The sequence below is a fragment of the Oncorhynchus kisutch genome, unplaced genomic scaffold (genome assembly GCF_002021735.2).
Source record: "Oncorhynchus kisutch isolate 150728-3 unplaced genomic scaffold, Okis_V2 scaffold3069, whole genome shotgun sequence".
Taxonomy (NCBI): domain Eukaryota; kingdom Metazoa; phylum Chordata; class Actinopteri; order Salmoniformes; family Salmonidae; genus Oncorhynchus; species Oncorhynchus kisutch.
This window is the reverse complement of record NW_022265014.1, coordinates 349124-370031: the sequence shown is the minus strand read 5'-3', so window position 1 is coordinate 370031 and position 20908 is coordinate 349124. Positions and strand designations below refer to the sequence as shown.

General features: G+C 45.9%; 1 pseudogene; it reads right to left on the bottom strand.

Annotated features, from left to right (window-relative positions):
- LOC116371280 (serine protease HTRA3-like) overlaps window positions 1–17862 on the bottom strand; it is an 18994-nt pseudogene extending 1132 nt beyond the window's left edge.
- Window positions 17863–20908: the final 3046 nt, after the last annotated feature.

The window sequence follows — 20908 nt, the reverse complement described above, 5'->3', positions numbered from 1 at the left end:
GGAATAAGGCTCTAGTTCACTATGTAGGGTCCTGGTCCAAAGTAGTGCACTACATAAGGAATAGGGAACTAGTTCACTATGTAGGGTCCTAGTCCAAAGTAGTACACTACATATGGAATAAGGCTCTAGTTCACTATGTAGGGTCCTAGTCCAAAGTAGTGCACTACATAAGGAATACATTTGGACATACATATATCAGAAATGACCTTGCAACCGCCTAGCAACCGCCTAGCAACCAGGCTAAACTATGTGGTTGATAGGCAACCGATTGGCTCTAGGGCCCTGGTTACAAGCACTACAGGTAGGGAACATAGTGTCCACTATAGGTAGGGAACATAGTGTCCACTATAGGTAGGGAACATAGTGTCCACTACAGGTAGGGAACATAGTGTCCACTATAGGTAGGGAACATAGTGTCCACTATAGGTAGGGAACATAGTGTCCACTATAGGTAGGGAACATAGTGTCCACTATAGGTAGGGAACATAGTGTCCACTATAGGTAGGGAACATAGTGTCCACTATAGGTAGGGAACATAGTGTCCACTATAGGTAGGGAACATAGTGTCCACTATAGGTAGGGAACATAGTGTCCACTATAGGTAGGGAACATAGTGTCCACTATAGGTAGGGAACATAGTGTCCACTATAGGTAGGGAACATAGTGTCCACTATAGGTAAGGAACATAGTGTCCACTATAGGTAGGGAACATAGTGTCCACTACAGGTAGGGAACATAGTGTCCACTATAGGTAGGGAACATAGTGTCCACTATAGGTAGGGAACATAGTGTCCACTATAGGTAGGGAACAGTGTCCACTATAGGTAGGGAACATAGTGTCCACTATAGGTAGGGAACATAGTGTCCACTATAGGTAGGGAACATAGTGTCCAATATAGGTAGGGAACATAGTGTCCACTATAGGTAGGGAACATAGTGTCCACTATAGGTAGGGAACATAGTGTCCACTACAGGTAGGGAACATAGTGTCCACTATAGGTAGGGAACATAGTGTCCACTATAGGTAAGGAACATAGTGTCCACTACAGGTAGGGAACATAGTGTCCACTATAGGTAGGGAACATAGTGTCCACTATAGTTAGGGAACATAGTGTCCACTATAGGTAGGGAATATGCAGGCAGTACATCTGTAGTGAGTGCAGCCCAGTCACCACAGAGAACACAGTCACTATAGGTAGGGAACATAGTAGTAGTGAGTGCAGCCCAGTCACCACAGAGAACACAGTCACTATAGGTAGGGATTATAACATAGTGTCCACTATAGGTAGGGAACATAGTGTCCACTATAGGTAGGGATTAAGCAGGCAGTACATCTGTAGTGAGTGCAGCCCAGTCACCACAGAGAACACAGTCACTACAGGTAGGGATTATAACATAGTGTCCACTATAGGTAGGGAATATGCAGGCAGTACATCTGTAGTGAGTGCAGCCCAGTCACCACAGAGAACACAGTCACTATAGGTAGGGAACATAGTAGTAGTGAGTGCAGCCCAGTCACCACAGAGAACACAGTCACTATAGGTAGGGAACATAGTAGTAGTGAGTGCAGCCCAGTCACCACAGAGAACACAGTCACTATAGGTAGGGAACATAGTGTCCACTACAGGTAGGGAACATAGTGTCCACTATAGGTAGGGAACATAGTGTCCACTACAGGTAGGGATTATAACATAGTGTCCACTATAGGTAGGGAACATAGTGTCCACTATAGGTAGGGATTAAGCAGGCAGTACATCTGTAGTGAGTGCAGCCCAGTCACCACAGAGAACACAGTCACTACAGGTAGGGATTATAACATAGTGTCCACTATAGGTAGGGAATATGCAGGCAGTACATCTGTAGTGAGTGCAGCCCAGTCACCACAGAGAACACAGTCACTATAGGTAGGGAACATAGTGTCCACTATAGGTAGGGAACATAGTGTCCACTATAGGTAGGGAACATAGTGTCCACTATAGGTAGGGAACATAGTGTCCACTATAGGTAGGGAACATAGTGTCCACTATAGGTAGGGAACATAGTGTCCACTATAGGTAGGGAACATAGTGTCCACTATAGGTAGGGAACATAGTGTCCACTATAGGTAGGGAACATAGTGTCCACTATAGGTAGGGAACATAGTGTCCACTATAGGTAGGGAACATAGTGTCCACTATAGGTAGGGAACATAGTAGTAGTGAGTGCAGCCCAGTCACCACAGAGAACAGTCACTACACATAACAACAGTAAAACAGGGTCGTTCTGAATTCCAACTGAAGGCAGGTCAATTCACGTCCTAAATTTAAATTCCAATTGCAAAAAGGCCATTTATTTTCAACGACTTCTCAATAAACTGAAACGTAAAAGAGATTTATTTAGTTTAAATCGAAATCACTTCCTGCATTGACTTTGACTATCTTTTTAATTGGAATTGACCCCCCTCCCCAACTCTGAAAAAACAAAAACAACTCTGGTCCATGACTCCGCCTCCTCACTGCATGACGACGTGGGGCTCTATGTGGAAAAGCAGCTCGTCGTCGCCGCGACGAACCTCCAGGAGGAGGGGCCCGTCGCCTAGCAACGCCCCCTGCAGCTCGTCGGTGGTCCTGAGTGGGCGGCCGTTCAGCTTGAGGATCACGTCACCGGCCTCAATCCCGCCCCTTTTGTAGAAAAAACGAGAGTTTCTCATTGGTCGTTGGTTCCTAAAGAAGGCTTCTTCCATATTGGTACAGTGATGGCTCAACTTTGCCCTTTGATAGGCTAGCTAGCTAAACTACGTTTTGGATATAATGGATAAACCTATTGCAGTAATCCATTCCTCCTTTCTCTCCAATCAGGGCCTTGAGGTGTGTCACTGTGTGTGTGTGTGTGTGTGTCCGTGTGTCCATGTGTGTCCATGTGTGTGTGTGTGTGTGTGTGTGTGTGCGTGCGTGCGTGTCACTGTGTGTTTGTGCATCTTTGCATACATGTGTGTGCGTGCCTGCGTGTGCGTAAGAGTGCGAGTGCGTGTGTCCGTGTGTGTGTGTCCGTGTGTGTGTCTGTGTGTGTGTCCGTGTGTGTGTGTGTGTGCGTGCATGCGTGTGTGTGAACACCTACCTGTGTGCGGGGGACTCCGGTATAACCTGATGGACCAACACTCCACTGGTGACATCATCAGGGAAGTCAGGATTCTGCCTCTTCATCTCCTCCACGAGACTACAGTATAAATATACATTAATTAGATAAAGACCTCCTCTACCAGACTACAGTATAAATATACATTAATTAGATTAAAGACCTCCTCTACCAGACTACAGTATAAATATACATTAATTAGATTAAAGACCTCCTCTACCAGACTACAGTATAAATATACATGAATTAGATTAAAGACCTCCTCTACCAGACTACAGTATAAATAAACATTAATTAGATTAAAGACCTCCTCTACCAGACTACAGTATAAACATTAATTAGATTACTCCTCTACCAGACTACAGTATAAATAAACATTAATTAGATTACTCCTCTACCAGACTACAGTATAAATAAACATTAATTAGATTAAAGACCTCCTCTACCAGACTACAGTATAAACATTAATTAGATTAAAGACCTCCTCTACCAGACTACAGTATAAATATACATTAATTAGATTAAAGACCTCCTCTACCAGACTACAGTATAAACATTAATTAGATTAAAGACCTCCTCTACCAGACTACAGTATAAACATTAATTAGATTAAAGACCTCCTCTACCAGACTACAGTATAAATATACATGAATTAGATTAAAGACCTCCTCTACCAGACTACAGTATAAATAAACATTAATTAGATTACTCCTCTACCAGACTACAGTATAAACATTAATTAGATTAAAGACCTCCTCTACCAGACTACAGTATAAATATACATTAATTAGATTAAAGACCTCCTCTACCAGACTACAGTATAAATATACATTAATTAGATTAAAGACCTCCTCTACCAGACTACAGTATATACATTAATTAGATTAAAGACCTCCTCTACCAGACTACAGTATAAATAAACATTAATTAGATTAAAGACCTCCTCTACCAGACTACAGTATAAATAAACATTAATTAGATTACTCCTCTACCAGACTACAGTATAAATATACATGAATTAGATTAAAGACCTCCTCTACCAGACTACAGTATAAATAAACATTAATTAGATTAAAGACCTCCTCTACCAGACTACAGTATAAATATACATTAATTAGATTAAAGACCTCCTCTACCAGACTACAGTATAAATATACATTAATTAGATTAAAGACCTCCTCTACCAGACTACAGTATAAATAAACATTAATTAGATTACTCCTCTACCAGACTACAGTATAAATATACATTAATTAGATTAAAGACCTCCTCTACCAGACTACAGTATAAATATACATTAATTAGATAAAGACCTCCTCTACCAGACTACAGTATAAACATTAATTAGATTAAAGACCTCCTCTACCAGACTACAGTATAAATATACATTAATTAGATTAAAGACCTCCTCTACCAGACTACAGTATAAATCAACATTAATTAGATTAAAGACCTCCTCTACCAGACTACAGTATAAATCAACATTAATTAGATTAAAGACCTCCTCTACCAGACTACAGTATAAATCAACATTAATTAGATTAAAGACCTCCTCTACCAGACTACAGTATAAATTTACACATTATTTTCCACCATCATTTGCAAATAATTTCATAAAAAATCCTACAATGTGATTTTCTGGATTTTTTCTCTCATTTTGTCTGTCATAGTTGAAGTGTACCTATGATGAAAATTACAGGCCTCTCTCATCTTTTTAAGTGGGAGAACTTGCACAATTGGTGGCTGACTAAATACTTTTTTGCCCCACTGTATATATGTATGTACATATATGGGCCTGGAGAAATGGAACCACTGCCTCATCCATAGACAGAGGTATGGATGAGAGGCACTGACTATCCACAGATACAAATATAGAGTGAACCTCTTTAGAATCTCAGATGTTTAATTTATGCTTTTCTCCGTTGACTAAAACTGTTGTTAAAAAATAACCGCCTCCAAATTTCTAAATTAAAAGTTCCAAATTAATTCTGTCAGATTTTAGTGAGGTTTATGGTCATTTTTAGGGCCTATAGAACTATATTATTAGTAAGTTACATCAATATCACAACAGGGCAGGAAAAATAGTGTGTGTGTGTTATACCCATCTGTGACAGTGAGCATCTTAATGCCAATCAGACGCTTCTTCTTCACTCCTGTTGTTACTGATGAAAGAAAAGCACATTATGAAATCACTATTCTATTTATTTACACATTCCTGCACAGGTGTGTGTGTGTGTGTGTGTGTGTGTGTGTGTGTGTGTGTGTGTGTGTGTGTCACCTGCATCTGACTGGGGTTCTGGAATACGGTAATGACCACTCAGCATTCTGTGGTTACCTAGACAACAACAGACACACACACACATTAGACGCACACACACACACACAAAACCACACACACACACACACACACACACAGACAGACCTGCACTGTGTTTGTTGTGCTGTGACTCAGTGAGAAAGCGTCTGATCCGGTCTGAAGGAATGGCGAAGGAGATTCCTGCTGTCACCTTGAGAGTATTGATGCCTATCACCTCCCCGTCCTGTACACACACACACAGAGAGAGAGAGAGACACACACACACACAGGTAAGCTACAGAAGGGTTGATAAAGAGCGTGAATATACCAGACTACTCATTATACAGACAACATTGGTTAGTACAACCACCTCTAACTTCCTCCATGCTGGACACAGAGACATAAACATGGTGGACACAGAGACATAAACATGGTGGACACAGAGACATAAACATGGTGGACACAGAGACATAAACATGGACACAGAGACATAAACATGGTGGACACAGAGACATAAACATGGTGGACACAGACATAAACATGGACACAGAGACATAAACATGGACACAGAGACATAAACATGGTGGACACAGAGACATAAACATGGTGGACACAGAGACATAAACATGGTGGACACAGAGACATAAACATGGACACAGAGACATAAACATAGACACAGAGACATAAACATGGACACAGAGACATAAACATGGAAACAGAAACATAAACATGGACACAGAGACATAAACATGGTGGACACAGAGACATAAACATGGTGGACACAGAGACATAAACATGGACACAGAGACATAAACATGGACACAGAGACATAAACATGGTGGGACACAGAGACATAACATGGTGGACACAGAGACCATAAACATGGTGGACACAGAGACATAAACATGGGACACAGAGAACATAAACATGGGTGGACACAAGGAGACATAAACTGGACAAAGAGGACCATAAACATGGTGGACACAGGAGACATAACATGGAACACAGAGACAAACATGGGACCACAGAGACATAAACATGGTGGGACACCGACATAAACATGGTGGACACAGAGACATAAACATGGTGGAAACAGAGACATAAACATGGGACACAGAGACATAAACACTGGGTGGGTACACAGAGACATAAACATGGACACAGAGACATAAACATGGTGGGACACAGAAGACATAACATGGTGGCACAGAGACATAAACCATGGACCACCGAGACATAAACATGGACACAGAGACATAAAACATGGACACGAGACATAACATGGGACACAGAGCATAAACATGGGACACAGAGACATAAACATGGGTGGACACAGAGACATAAACATGGTGGACACAGAGACATAAACTGGGGACACAGAGACATAAACATGGTGGACACAGAGACAGAAACATGTGGACACAGAGACATAAAAAATGGTTAGGGACACAGAGACATAAACATGGACACAGAGACAATAACATGGGACACAGAGACATAAACATGGTGGACCAGAGACATAAACATGTGGACACAGAGACATAAACATGTGGACACAGAGACAGTAAACATGGTGGACACAGAGACATAAACATGGTTGACACAGAGACATAAACATGGACACAGAGACATAAACATGGACACAGAGACATAAACATGGTGGACACAGAGACATAAACATGGTGGACACAGAGACATAAACATGGGACACAGAGACATAAACATGGTGGACACAGAGACATAAACATGGTGGACACAGAGACATAAACATGGACCAGAGACTAACTGGACACAGAGACATAACATGTGGACACCAGAGACAATAAACATGGTGGACACAGAGACATAAACATGGACACAGAGACATAAACATGGTGGACACAGAGACATAAACATGGTGGACACAGAGACATAAACATGGTGGACACAGAGACATAAACATGGACACAGAGACATAAACATGGTGGACACAGAGACATAAACATGGTGGACCAGAGACATAAACATGGTGGACACAGAGACATAAACATGGTGGACACAGAGACATAAACATGGACACAGATACATAAACATGGTGGACACAGAGAACATAAACATGGTGGACACAGAGACATAAACATGGACACAAGACATAAACATGGTGGACAACAGAGACATAAACATGGACACAGAGACATAAACATGGTGGACACAGAGACATAAACATGGTGGACACAGAGACATAAACATGGTGGACACAGAGACATAAACATGGACACAGAGACCAACATGGTGGACACAGAGACATAAACATGGACACAGAGACATAAACATGGTGGACACAGAGACATAAACATGGACACAGACATAAACATGGACACAGAGACATAAACATGGTGGACACAGATACATAAACATGGACACAGAGACATAAACATGGTGGACACAGAGAGATAAACATCCTGAAGTATCCCTTCAACCATTCAGTAGATTCAGCCCTTCATTGACCTATAGATTCAGCCCTTCATTGACCTATAGATTCAGCCCCTCATTGATCTATAGATTCAGCCCTTCATTGACCTATAGATTCAGCCCTTCATTGACCTATAGATTCAGCCCCTCATTGACCTATAGATTCAGCCCCTCATTGACCTATAGATTCAGCCTCTCATTGAATCTATAGATTCAGCCCTTCATTGACCTATAGATTCAGCCCCTCATTGATCTATAGATTCAGCCCCTCATTGATCTATAGATTCAGCCCCTCATTGACCTATAGATTCAGCCCCTCATTGACCTATAGATTCAGCCTCTCATTGACCTATAGATTCAGCCTCTCATTGACCTATAGATTCAGCCTCTCATTGACCTATAGATTCAGCCTCTCATTGACCTATAGATCATCAGCCTCTCATTGACCTATAGATTCAGCCCCTCATGACCTATAGATTCAGCCCGTCATTGATCTATAGATTCAGCCCTTCAGTGACCTATAGATTCAGCCCTCATTGACCTATAGATTCAGCCCCTCATTGATCCTATAGATTCAGCCCGTCATTGATCTATTAGATTCAGCCCCTCATTGACCTATAGATTCAGCCCCGTCATTGATCTATAGATTCAGCCCCGTCATTGATCTATAGATTCAGCCCTCATTGATCTATAGATTCAGCCCCTCATTGACCTATAGATTCAGCCCCTCATTGACCTATAGATTTAGCCCCTCATTGATCTATAGATTCAGCCCCTCATTGACCTATAGATTCAACCCCTCATTGACCTATAGATTCAAGCCCGTCATTGACCTATAGATTCAGCCCCTCATTGACCTATAGTTCAGCCCCTCATTGACCTATAGATCAGGCCCCCTCATTGATCTATAGATTCAGCCCCTCATTGATCTATAGATTCAGCCCCTCATTGACCTATAGATTCAGCCCCTCTATAGATTATGCCCCTCATTGATCTATAGATTCAGCCCTTCATTGATCTATAGATTCAGTCCCCTTCATTGACCTATAGATTCAGCCCCTCATTGACCTATAGATTCAGCCCCTCATTGACCTATAGATTCAGCCCCTCATTGACCTATAGATTCAGCCCCTCATTGACCTATAGATTCAGCCCCTCATTGATCTATAGATTCAGCCCCTCATTGATCTATAGATTCAGCCCTTCATTAGATTCAGCCCCTTCATTGATCTATAGATTCAGCCCCTCATTGATCTATAGATTCAGGTGGTAATGACATGACACTCACCAAGTTAACCAGAGGTCCTCCTGAGTTACCATACTGCTCATCAAGAAGAGATTAAACACATAGAGAGAGAGAGAGAACATGGTTATGATTGAAATCTAATCATGGCTTTATAAAGAAATGATTTATTTATTATCATAATTGGGCACATTGGATATGTTCATAAATGTGTGTGTGGTTCTTACATTGATGATAGCGTCAGTCTGAATGTAGTCTATGTCTGAGTCTCTGATGCCCAGCTCCTTCCCATCTCTCTGGGCCGTGCTCACTACACACACACACCCGCACGCACACACACACACAAACACAGCTCTCTATCAACAACACCACGTGTTCTTCTGAAATTTCATATAACTTCTTGAATTGACGGAAGCCGTAGCAACTCACCATCCCCGTGGTAACGGTGTTCTGGAGGGCGAAGGGCTGCCGATGGCAACCACAAACTCCCCTGGTCTCAGATCAGATGACCGACCCAGAGACAGAACAGGAAGCTTCTTCTACCTCATACACAACAAGAGAGAGAGAGAGAGAGAGAGAGAGAGAGAGAGAGAGAGAGACAGGAGAGAGACAGAGAGAGACAGAGAGAGAAGAGAGAGAGAGAGAGAGAGACAGAGAGAGAGAGACAGAGAAGAGAGAGAGACGCAGAGAGAGCAGAGAGAGAGACAGAGAGAGAGAGAGACAGAGAGAGAGATGAGAGACAGAGAAGAGACAGAGAGAGCAGAGAGGAGAGAGACCAGAGAGAGAGAGAGAGAGACAGAGAGACAGAGAGACAGAGAGACAGAGACAGAGAGAGACAGAGACAGAGAGAGACAGAGAGACAGAGACAGAGAGAGAGAGACAGAGACCGAGAGAGAGAGACAGAGACAGAGACAGAGAGAGAGAGACAGAGACAGAGACAGAGAGAAGAGAGAGACAGAGAGAGAGAGAGACAGAGAGAGAGAGAGAGACCGAGAGAGAGAGAGAGAGAGAGAGAGAGAGAATGAAAGGCATTGCTCATGAAAGGGAAAGTATTTCAGAGAGGTGCGGAGAACACACATCATACCTCCATCTCTCTCCCTCTCCCTCACTCTCACTCTCTTCAACCCAGAGAGAGGTTATGTACACAAGAAGTATTGCTTGTTTTGGAGAAGATTCTGTCAGAGCTTGTGCAAGGAGACTGAGGGCAGTTCCTAAAGACATCAGATCTCTGGGTTGATGGGTACTGTAGTTCCTAGAGACATCAGATCTCTGGGTTGATGGGTACTGTAGTTCCTAAAGACATCAGATCTCTGGGTTGATGGGTACTGTAGTTCCTAGAGACATCAGGTCTCTAGGTTGATGGGTACTGTAGTTCCTAGAGCCATCAGGTCTCTATCTCTGGATTGATGGGTACTGTAGTTCCTAGAGACATCAGGTCTCCATCTCTGGGTTGATGGGTACTGTAGTTCCTAGAGACATCAGGTCTCCATCTCTGGGTTGATGGGTACTGTAGTTCCTAGAGACATCAGGTCTCTATCTCTGGGTTGATGGGTACTGTAGTTCCTAGAGACATCAGGTCTCTAGGTTGATGGGTACTGTAGTTCCTAGAGCCATCAGGTCTCTATCTCTGGATTGATGGGTACTGTAGTTCCTAGAGACATCAGGTCTCCATCTCTGGGTTGATGGGTACTGTAGTTCCTAGAGACATCAGGTCTCCATCTCTGGGTTGATGGGTACTGTAGTTCCTAGAGACATCAGGTCTCTATCTCTGGGTTGATGGGTACTGTAGTTCCTAGAGACATCAGGTCTCCATCTCTGGGTTGATGGGTACTGTAGTTCCTAGAGGCATCAGGTCTCTATCTCTGGGTTGATGGGTACTGTAGTTCCTAGAGGCATCAGGTCTCTATGTCTGGGTTGATGGGTACTGTAGTTCCTAGAGACATCAGGTCTCTATCTCTGGGTTGATGGGTACTGTAGTTCCTAGAGGCATCAGGTCTCTATGTCTGGGTTGATGGGTACTGTAGTTCTTATACCTTATTATAGTAATACTAAGCAAGTGACTCAAAAGCCATTTTTTCGCCCATCCGGTTAGTATCTTTTCTTGTTCCTGGATTCTGAACAGCCAAAGAAGCACATGGAATCAGATATTTCAAGCCACATTCAAATCTGATCCCTGACGATGTGACTCGTGTCTGAACGGTCAAATCTGATCCCTGACGATGTGACTCGTGTCTGAACGGTCAAATCTGATCCCTGACGATGTGACTTGTGTCTGAACGGTCAAATCTGATCCCTGATGATGTGACTTGTGTCTGAACAGTCAAATCTGATCCCTGACGATGTGACTTGTGTCTGAACAGTCAAATCTGATCCCTGGCGATGTGACTCGTGTCTGAACGGTCAAATCTGATCCCTGGCGATGTGACTCGTGTCTGAACGGATCTGAATCTGATTTATTTACCCTCAAGTGTTTTTTTAGACTGTTATTTGGCACATCTTGTTGCTTTGCAGTTTGACAAGAACATGTGGTAACTAACTAGTTGACTGCTGTAGCTAACTAGTTGACTGCTGTAGCTAACTAGTTGACTGCTGTAGCTAACTAGTTGACTGCTGTAGCTAACTAGTTGACTGCTGTAACTAACTAGTTGACTGCTGTAACTAACTAGTTGACTGCTGTAACTAACTAGTTGACTGCTGTAGCTAACTAGTTGACTGCTGTAGCTAACTAGCTTGCTAATTGTTTACAAAACAACTTAGTGAATGTGCTAGAAAGTTAAACAGTTAGCTAGTTGACTACTGTGGCTAACTAGTTGACTGCTACTATGTCGTTACTATGACAACCAGCGTAGCCATGTCAGCAAATGACCGCTGTCTGAGCAAAATCACACAAATCCGATTTGGTCATTTGTAACTTGCTGTTTGGACAGTCAGTATTCCAAAACGGATTTAAAAACCGAACTGTGGTGTGAAAGCTTTGAGTCATTGGGACACTGAGATGCATGTCAGTTGATTGTTGGCTTTGATGTTGGCGATATCAAGACTTCCTGTCTACTTCCTCCTTATCGCTTCCTCTATTTCACCTTATCTCTCTCCGTCTCTCTCACCCTCTCACCCTCTCAACACTCACCCTCTCACACTCACCCTACCTCACACTCACCCTCTCACACTCACCCTCTCACACTCACCCTCTCACACTCACCCTCTCACACTCACCCTCTCACACTCACCCTATCGCTCGCTCACCCTCTCGCTCACCCTCTCACTCACTCTCGCTCACTCACGCTCTCTCTCTCTCTCACTCAATCGCTCACTCACCCTCTCACTCTCTCACTCACCCTCTCACTCACTCTCTCACCCTCTCACTCACTCTCTCACCCTCTCACTCACTCTCTCACTCACTCACTCACCCTCTCACTCACTCACTCACCCTCTCACTCACTCACTCACTCACCCTCTCACTCACTCACTCACCCTCTCACCATCTCACTCACTCTCGCTCTATCGCTCACTCACCCTCTCACTCACCTCTCACTCACCCTCTCTATCTCACCCTCTCTCTGTCTCTCACCCTCTCTCTGTCTCTCACCCTCTCTCTGTCTCTCACCCTCTCTCTGTCTCTCACCCTCTCTCTGTCTCTCACCCTCTCTCTGTCTCTCACCCTCTCTCTGTCTCTCACCCTCTCTCTCTATCTGTCTCTCACCCTCTCTCTCTATCTGTCTCTCACCCTCTCTCTCTCTATCTATCTGTCTCTCACCCTCTCTCTCTCTATCTATCTGTCTCTCACCCTCTCTCTCTCTATCTATCTGTCTCTCACCCTCTCTCTCTCTATCTATCTGTCTCTCACCCTCTCTCTCTCTATCTATCTGTCTCTCACCCTCTCTCTCTCTATCTATCTGTCTCTCACCCTCTCTCTGTCTCTTTCTCTATTTCATTCTCTCCCTCTCTATCTGGCCACCTAACCTGTTAAATTAAGGGTAAAGCTACCCTACCTGAGGGTTGACTTTGATGGTGGCGATATCCGACTTCCTGTCGACGTCCCGGACCGTGGCCTCGTACGCTCCCCCGTCATGGAGCTGCACGCGAAGCTGCGGTCGGCCCGTTACCGTGGCAGCAGCGGTTACCACGTGAGCGTTGGTTACGATGAGTCCGGAGTGGCTGATGATGAACCCAGAACCACTAGACAGAGGGACATGGCGACCAAATAGAGGATGTCTGAGAGAGGAGAGGAAAGGAGAGAGGAGAGAGGAGAGAGGAAAGGAGAGAGGAGAGAGGAAAGGAGAGAGGAGAGAGGAAAGGAGAGAGGAGAGGAGAGAGGAGAGGAGAGAGGAGAGAGGAAAGGAAAGGAGAGAGGAGAGAGGAAAGGAGAGAGGAGAGGAGAGAGGAGAGGGGAGAGGAGAGAGGAGAGAGGAAAGGAGAGAGGAGAGAGGAGAGGAGAGAGGAGAGGAGAGAGGAGATTGGAGAGAGGAAAGGAAAGGAGAGAGGAGAGGAGAGAGGAGATTGGAGAGAGGAAAGGAAGGAGAGAGGAGAGGAGAGAGGAGAGGAGAGAGGAAAGGAGAGGAGATTGGAGAGAGGAAAGGAAAGGAGAGAGGAGAGAGGAAAGGAGAGAGGAGAGAGGAGAGAGGAAAGGAGAGAGGAGAGGAGAGAGGAGAGGAGAGAGGAAAGGAGAGAGGAGAGGAGAGAGGAAAGGAGAGAGGAGAGAAGAAAGGAGAGAGGAAAGGAGAGAGGAGAGAGGAGAAGAGAGGAGAAGAGAGAAGCTGAATTTACATTCAGGATGTGTTCAATTCACACACCTATATTCTTAGCACCTTTTTTTCTATCTAGAACCTAAAACGGATATTCAGATAGGAGGATAAGTGTGTGTGTTACAGGCAGAACACTTTTGGGTTCCATGAAGAACCCAGAGGGTTCTACCTGGAACCCAAAATAGTTCTACTTGGAACCAACAAAGGGTTCTCCTAAGGGGACAGCCGAAGAACCCTTTTGAAACAATTTTTTCTAAGAGTGCACACAGACACACAAACACACACAGGCACACACACACACACACACACACACAGGCAGTGACCTGAGGAAGAGCTCTATGTGAACCACAGCAGGAGCCATCTTTTCCACCACGTCAGCTATGAAGTTGAACTTGTATCTGGGGCTGTTGGGATGGCCAGGAGCAGGACCTATACTGGCAACAAGAACCCATCCTGTTAACACAGAAACACCACCTCTACACTCTACAACACTCAGTCACACTCACAACTAGCACAACCTTGTAGTAACAGGGTCTAGAATGGAATATTGTTAGATGTTCAAATGGAATGTTTGAGTAGGGTGTAGAATGTTTGAATTAGAATGTTTCAAATGGAATGTTTGAGTTAGAATGTTTCAAATGGAATGTTTGAGTAGGGTGTAGAATGTTTGAATTAGAATGTTTCAAATGGAATGTTTGAGTTAGATTTAGAATGGTGGGATCGGAATGGAGGAGGAAGGGAAGGACTGAGGAGGGGAGGAGGAAGAGGAGGAGAGAAGAGGACGAGGAGGAGGAGAGAAGAGGACAATGAGGAAGAGGAGGAGAGAAGAGGTGGGGGAGGAGGAGGAACAGTAGGAGAGAAGAGGAGGAGAAGGAGGAGGAGGAGGAGAGAAGAGGAGAAAGAGGAGGAGGCAGAGGAGGAACAGTATGAGAGCAGAGGAGGAGGAAGAGGAGGATAAAGAGGAGGAAGAGGAGAGAAGAGGAGAAGGAGGAAGAGGAGGAGAGAAGAGGAGAAAAGCGGAGGGGGAGGAAGAGGAACAGTAGGAGAGAAGAGGAGGAGTAGAGAGTGAATATTGTTGTTGTTGTTGTAGTAACTCTGCATACAAAGGAAAAGAGTGAAAGGTGATTCACTGCCATGACATTTCTCTACTAACAGAAACCACAGAAGAAGTGGCTCAGCAGAACAGTTAGAACCCATCATTCACAGCCCTCCTCATTAGAACCTTACGTCTACATTCCATGGTGGAATATGGAACACAATATTACAGGTCCCACAGTTGACAGAGCATGTCTGAACAAAAACCAAGGCATGAGGTCGAAGGAATTGTCCGTAGAGCTCTGAGACAGGATTGTGTCGAGGCACAGATCTGGGGAAGGGTACCAAAACCTTTCTGCAGCATTGAATGTCCCCAAGAACACAGTGGCCTCCATCATTCTGAAATGGAAGAAGTTTCGAACCACCAAGACTCTTCCTAGAGCTGGCCGCCCAGTCAAATTGACCAATTGGGGGAGAAGGGCCTCGGTCAGGGAGGTGACCATGAACCCGATGGTCATTCTGACAGAGCTCTAGAGTTCCTCTGCGGAGATAGGAGAACCTTCCAGAAGGACAACCATCTCTGCAGCACTCCACCAATGGCGAGACAGAAGCCACTCCTCAGTAAAAGGCACATGACAGCCCGGTTGGAGTTTACCAAAAGGCACCTAAATGACTCTCAGACCATGAGAAACAAGATTCTCTGTTCGGATGAAACCAAGATTAATCTCTTTGGTCTGAATGCCAAGCGTCACATCTAGAGAAAACCTGGCACCATCCCTACAGTGAAGCATGGTGGTGGCAGCATCATGCTGTAGGGATGTTTTTCAGTGGAAAGGACTGGGAGACTAATCAGGATCGAGGGAAAGATGAACAGAGCAAAGTACAGAGAGATCTTTGATGAAAACCGTCTCCAGAGCACCCAGGACCTCAGACTGGGGCAAAGGTTCCCCTTTCAACAGGACAACTAACCTAAGCACACAGACAAGACAACGCAGGAGTGGCTTCGGGACAAGTCTCTAAATGTCCTTGACATCAGCCAGAGCCTGATGGAACATCTCTGGAGAGACCTGAAAATAGCTGTGCAGCGACACTCCCCATCCAACCTGACAGAGCCTGATGGAACATCTCTGGAGAGATCTGAAAATAGCTGTGCAGCGACGCTCCCCATCCAACCTGACAGAGCCTGATGGAACATCTCTGGAGAGACCTGAAAATAGCTGCGAAGCGACGCTCCCCATCCAACCTGACAGAGCCTGATGGAACATCTCTGGAGAGACCTGAAAATAGCTGTGCAGCGACGCTCCCCATCCAACCTGACAGAGCCTGATGGAACATCTCTGGAGAGACCTGAAAATAGCTGTGCAGCGACGCTCCCCATCCAACCTGACAGAGCCTGATGGAACATCTCTGGAGAGATCTGAAAATAGCTGTGCAGCGACGCTCCCCATCCAACCTGACAGAGCCTGATGGAACATCTCTGGAGAGATCTGAAAATAGCTGTGCAGCGACACTCCCCATCCAACCTGACAGAGCCTGATGGAACATCTCTGGAGAGATCTGAAAATAGCTGTGCAGCGACGCTCCCCATCCAACCTGACAGAGCCTGATGGAACATCTCTGGAGAGACCTGAAAATAGCTGTTCAGCGACGCTCCCCATCCAACCTGACAGAGCCTGATGGAACATCTCTGGAGAGACCTGAAAATAGCTGTTCAGCGACACTCCCCATCCAACCTGACAGAGCCTGATGGAACATCTCTGGAGAGACCTGAAAATAGCTGTTCAGCGACACTCCCCATCCAACCATGTTATGTTCATACACATTTTTACACATGTTAAGTTTGCTGAAAATAAACGCAGGTGACAGTGAGAGGACGTTACTTTTCTTTGCCGAGTTTATTCGTTTGCAAATATGTCTAAAAACCTGTTTTTACTTTGTCATTATATGGTATTGTGTGTTAATCCATTTTAGAATAAGGCTGTAACGTAACAAAATGTGTAAAAAAGTCAAGGTGTCTGAGTACTTTCCCAATGCACGGTATATGCTAGCTCTGGCCCAGGGCTTTACATATAGACAGGGCCGTCTTCAAATACAGCTTAGAGCTGCCATGGTACTCATCAAATAAAACGCCGCTCAGGCCGCACGTAACGCCCTGGGTGAGAGCTAGACTATAGGCTAACGGCTAGGACTTACCTGATGGACAGGGTCCCTTGTGTGTTTGGGTGATGGCCTCCCTTTCCTTCTGAAGAGCTTTCCGGCTGGCAGCCTTCATCCGACACACGTTCCCGTACGTCTTTCCGTCGCTACCACACACCTTATACCCCATCTTACACTGACACAGCCTCCGTTTGGAGCTTCGCTTCCCCGACGGGCCTTTGTTAGGAGCGTTAGGGGACCTACACTCTAAGCCGTCCCCACACGGACGGTCGTTTTTTCCGGCCACAGAGTTCATCCTCGCCCCGGGAACACACCAGGCAACAGTTGCACCGGTCTGGGACATACCCGCTGGGGCAGTTCGGACTAGGACACGCGCTCACGTCGCACTGGGAGGAACACTTTTTGGAGCTGGACTCGGAGCCGGCACCAGACCCGGTGAGCTTGTGCGTGAAAAATACCGTCGCAGCGAACAGGAACACCCGCATCCCGAGATTGCGGTAATAAAAAGAGAGGGAAACGAAAAAGCCTGACAGAAAGAGAGATTCTCGGTAAATGCTGGAACGGAGTTGGGGAGGATTACAGGCACTCCATTGGATAGTTAGACGGTTGTCTCTTCAACAAGCTTGTGATAAAGTCTCTTTTCGCGCTAAACAATTTTTATCACTGTTCTTAAAGACTACACAAATGTATTATAATCTTTATACTTCAAAATAAAATAAAAAATAAAAAAGTAATACAATGTTATAGAAACAAATAGGACTACTGTCTGCGTTGCGTAATGAGGAGTGGAAGGTGAATCTCTCTCTACCTCCTCCCCACCCGAGAACTCGATCTGGAGGCTGCCCCGCCATGGCAAACCTCCCTCCCGCACACAAACAGGCTGCCAGAGCTTTGGAAAAAGGTTATAACTGAGCCGTGCGCCATCTAGTGGAGAGTTAAGATAACTGTTACAGTTCTCTTTTCTTTCTTTCTTCAGTTCTTTATTCCTTCTCTCTAACATGTCCTGTCCATCTTCATGACTTTGAGGCTACTAAAAAGGTGAAACAAACAACTGAAACAGTAGGTAGAGTGATGTAGACTGAAACAGGGCCTACCGTAGGTGGAGTGATGTAGACTGAAACAGGGCCTACAGTAGGTAGAGTGATGTAGACTGAAACAGGGCCTACAGTAGGTGGAGTGATGTAGACCGAAACAGGGCCTACAGTAGGTGGAGTGATGTAGACTGAAACAGGGCCTACAGTAGGTAGAGTGATGTAGACTGAAACAGGGCCTACCGTAGGTGGAGTGATGTAGACTGAAACAGGGCCTACCGTAGGTGGAGTGATGTAGACTGAAACAGGGCCTACCGTAGGTAGAGTGATGTAGACTGAAACAGGGCCTACAGTAGGTAGAGTGATGTAGACTGAAACAGGGCCTACAGTAGGTGGAGTGATGTAGACTGAAACAGGGCCTACCGTAGGTAGAGTGATGTAGACTGAAACAGGGCCTACAGTAGGTAGAGTGATGCAGACTGAAACAGGGCCTCTACACTAACTCTACACTCTAACCACCAGGCTACCTGCCTCCTCTAACCACTACGCTACCTGCCTCCTCTAACCACTAGGCTACCTGCCTCCTCTAACCACTAGACTACCTGCCTCCTCTAACCACTAGACTACCTGCCTCCTCTAACCACCAGGCTACCTGCCTCCTCTAACCACCAGGCTACCTGCCTCCTCTAACCACCAGGCTACCTGCCTCCTCTAACCACTAGGCTACCTGCCTCCTCTAACCCCTAGGCTACCTGCCGCCTCTAACCCCTAGGCTACCTGCCGCCTCTAACCACTAGGCTACCTGCCGTCCCTACACTCTAACCACTAGGCTACCTGCCTCCTCTAACCCCTAGGCTACCTGCCTCCTCTAACCCCTAGGCTACCTGCCTCCTCTAACCCCTAGGCTACCTGCCTCCTCTAACCCCTAGGCTACCTGCCTCCTCTAACCCCTAGGCTACCTGCCTCCTCTAACCCCTAGGCTACCTGCCTCCTCTAACCACTAGGCTACCTGCCGCCTCTAACCACTAGGCTACCTGCCGCCTCTAACCACTAGGCTACCTGCCGCCTCTAACCACTAGGCTACCTGCCGCCTCTAACCACTAGGCTACCTGCCTCCTCTAACCACCAGGCTACCTGCCACCTCTACACTCTAACCACTAGGCTACCTACCACCTCTAACCCCTAGGCTACCTGCCTCCTCTAACCACTAGGCTACCTGCCACCTCTACACTCTAACCACTAGGCTACCTACCACCTCTACACTCTAACCACTAGGCTACCTACCACCTCTACACTCTAACCACTAGGCTACCTGCCGCCTCTAACCACCAGGCTACCTGCCTCCTCTAACCACCAGGCTACCTGCCTCCTCTAACCACCAGGCTACCTGCCTCCTCTAACCACCAGGCTACCTGCCTCCTCTAACCACCAGGCTACCTGCCTCCTCTAACCACCAGGCTACCTGCCTCCTCTAACCACCAGGCTACCTACCTCCTCTAAACACTAGGCTACCTGCCTCCTCTAACCACTAGGCTACCTGCCTCCTCTAACCACCAGGCTACCTGCCTCCTCTAACCACCAGGCTACCTGCCTCCTCTAACCACCAGGCTACCTGCCTCCTCTAACCACTAGGCTACCTGCCGCCTCTAACCACCAGGCTACCTGCCTCCTCTAACCACTAGGCTACCTGCCTTCTCTAACCACTAGGCTACCTGCCACCTCTACACTCTAACCACTAGGCTACCTACCACCTCTACACTAACCACTAGGCTACCTGCCTCCTCTACACTCTAACCACTAGTCTACCTACCTCCTCTACACTATAACCACTAGACTACCTACCTCCTCTACACTCTAACCAGTAGGCTACCTGCCTCCTCTACACTCTAACCACTAGTCTACCTGCCTCCTCTAACCACTAGGCTACCTGCCGCCTCTAACCACCAGGCTACCTGCCTCCTCTAACCACTAGGCTACCTGCCTTCTCTAACCACTAGGCTACCTGCCACCTCTACACTCTAACCACTAGGCTACCTACCACCTCTACACTCTAACCACTAGGCTACCTACCACCTCTACACTCTAACCAATAGGCTACCTACCACCTCTACACTCTAACCACTAGGCTACCTACCACCTCTACACTCTAACCACTAGGCTACCTACCACCTCTACACTCTAACCACTAGACTACCTACCACCTCTACACTCTAACCACTAGTCTACCTACCTCCTCTACACTCTAACCACTAGACTACCTACCACCTCTGCACTCTAACCACTAGGCTACCTGCCTCCTCTACACTCTAACCACTAGGCTACCTGCCTCCTCTACACTCTAACCACTAGTCTACCTACCTCCTCTACACTCTAACCACTAGACTACCTACCTCCTCTACACTCTAACCACTAGTCAACCTGCCTCCTCTACACTCTAACCACTAGTCTACCTACCTCCTCTACACTCTAACCACTAGTCTACCTACCTCCTCTACACTCTAACCACTAGTCTACCTACCTCCTCTACACTCTAACCACTAGTCTACCTACCACCTCTACACTCTAACCACTACCCTGCCACCTCAATTGGAACACGACCACTAGACTACCTACCTCCTCTACACTCTACCCACTACCCTGCCACCTCAATTGGAACACGACCACTAGTCTACCTACCTCCTCTACACTCTAACCACTAGTCTACCTACCTCCTCTACACTCTACCCACTACCACGACCATAGTGAACATGACATAGATCAATGAAGAGAAGGAGGAGCTCACATTTAAATCGCAAAATGTACATTTATTGTTTCCAACCATTTTTAAAAATACAATTCT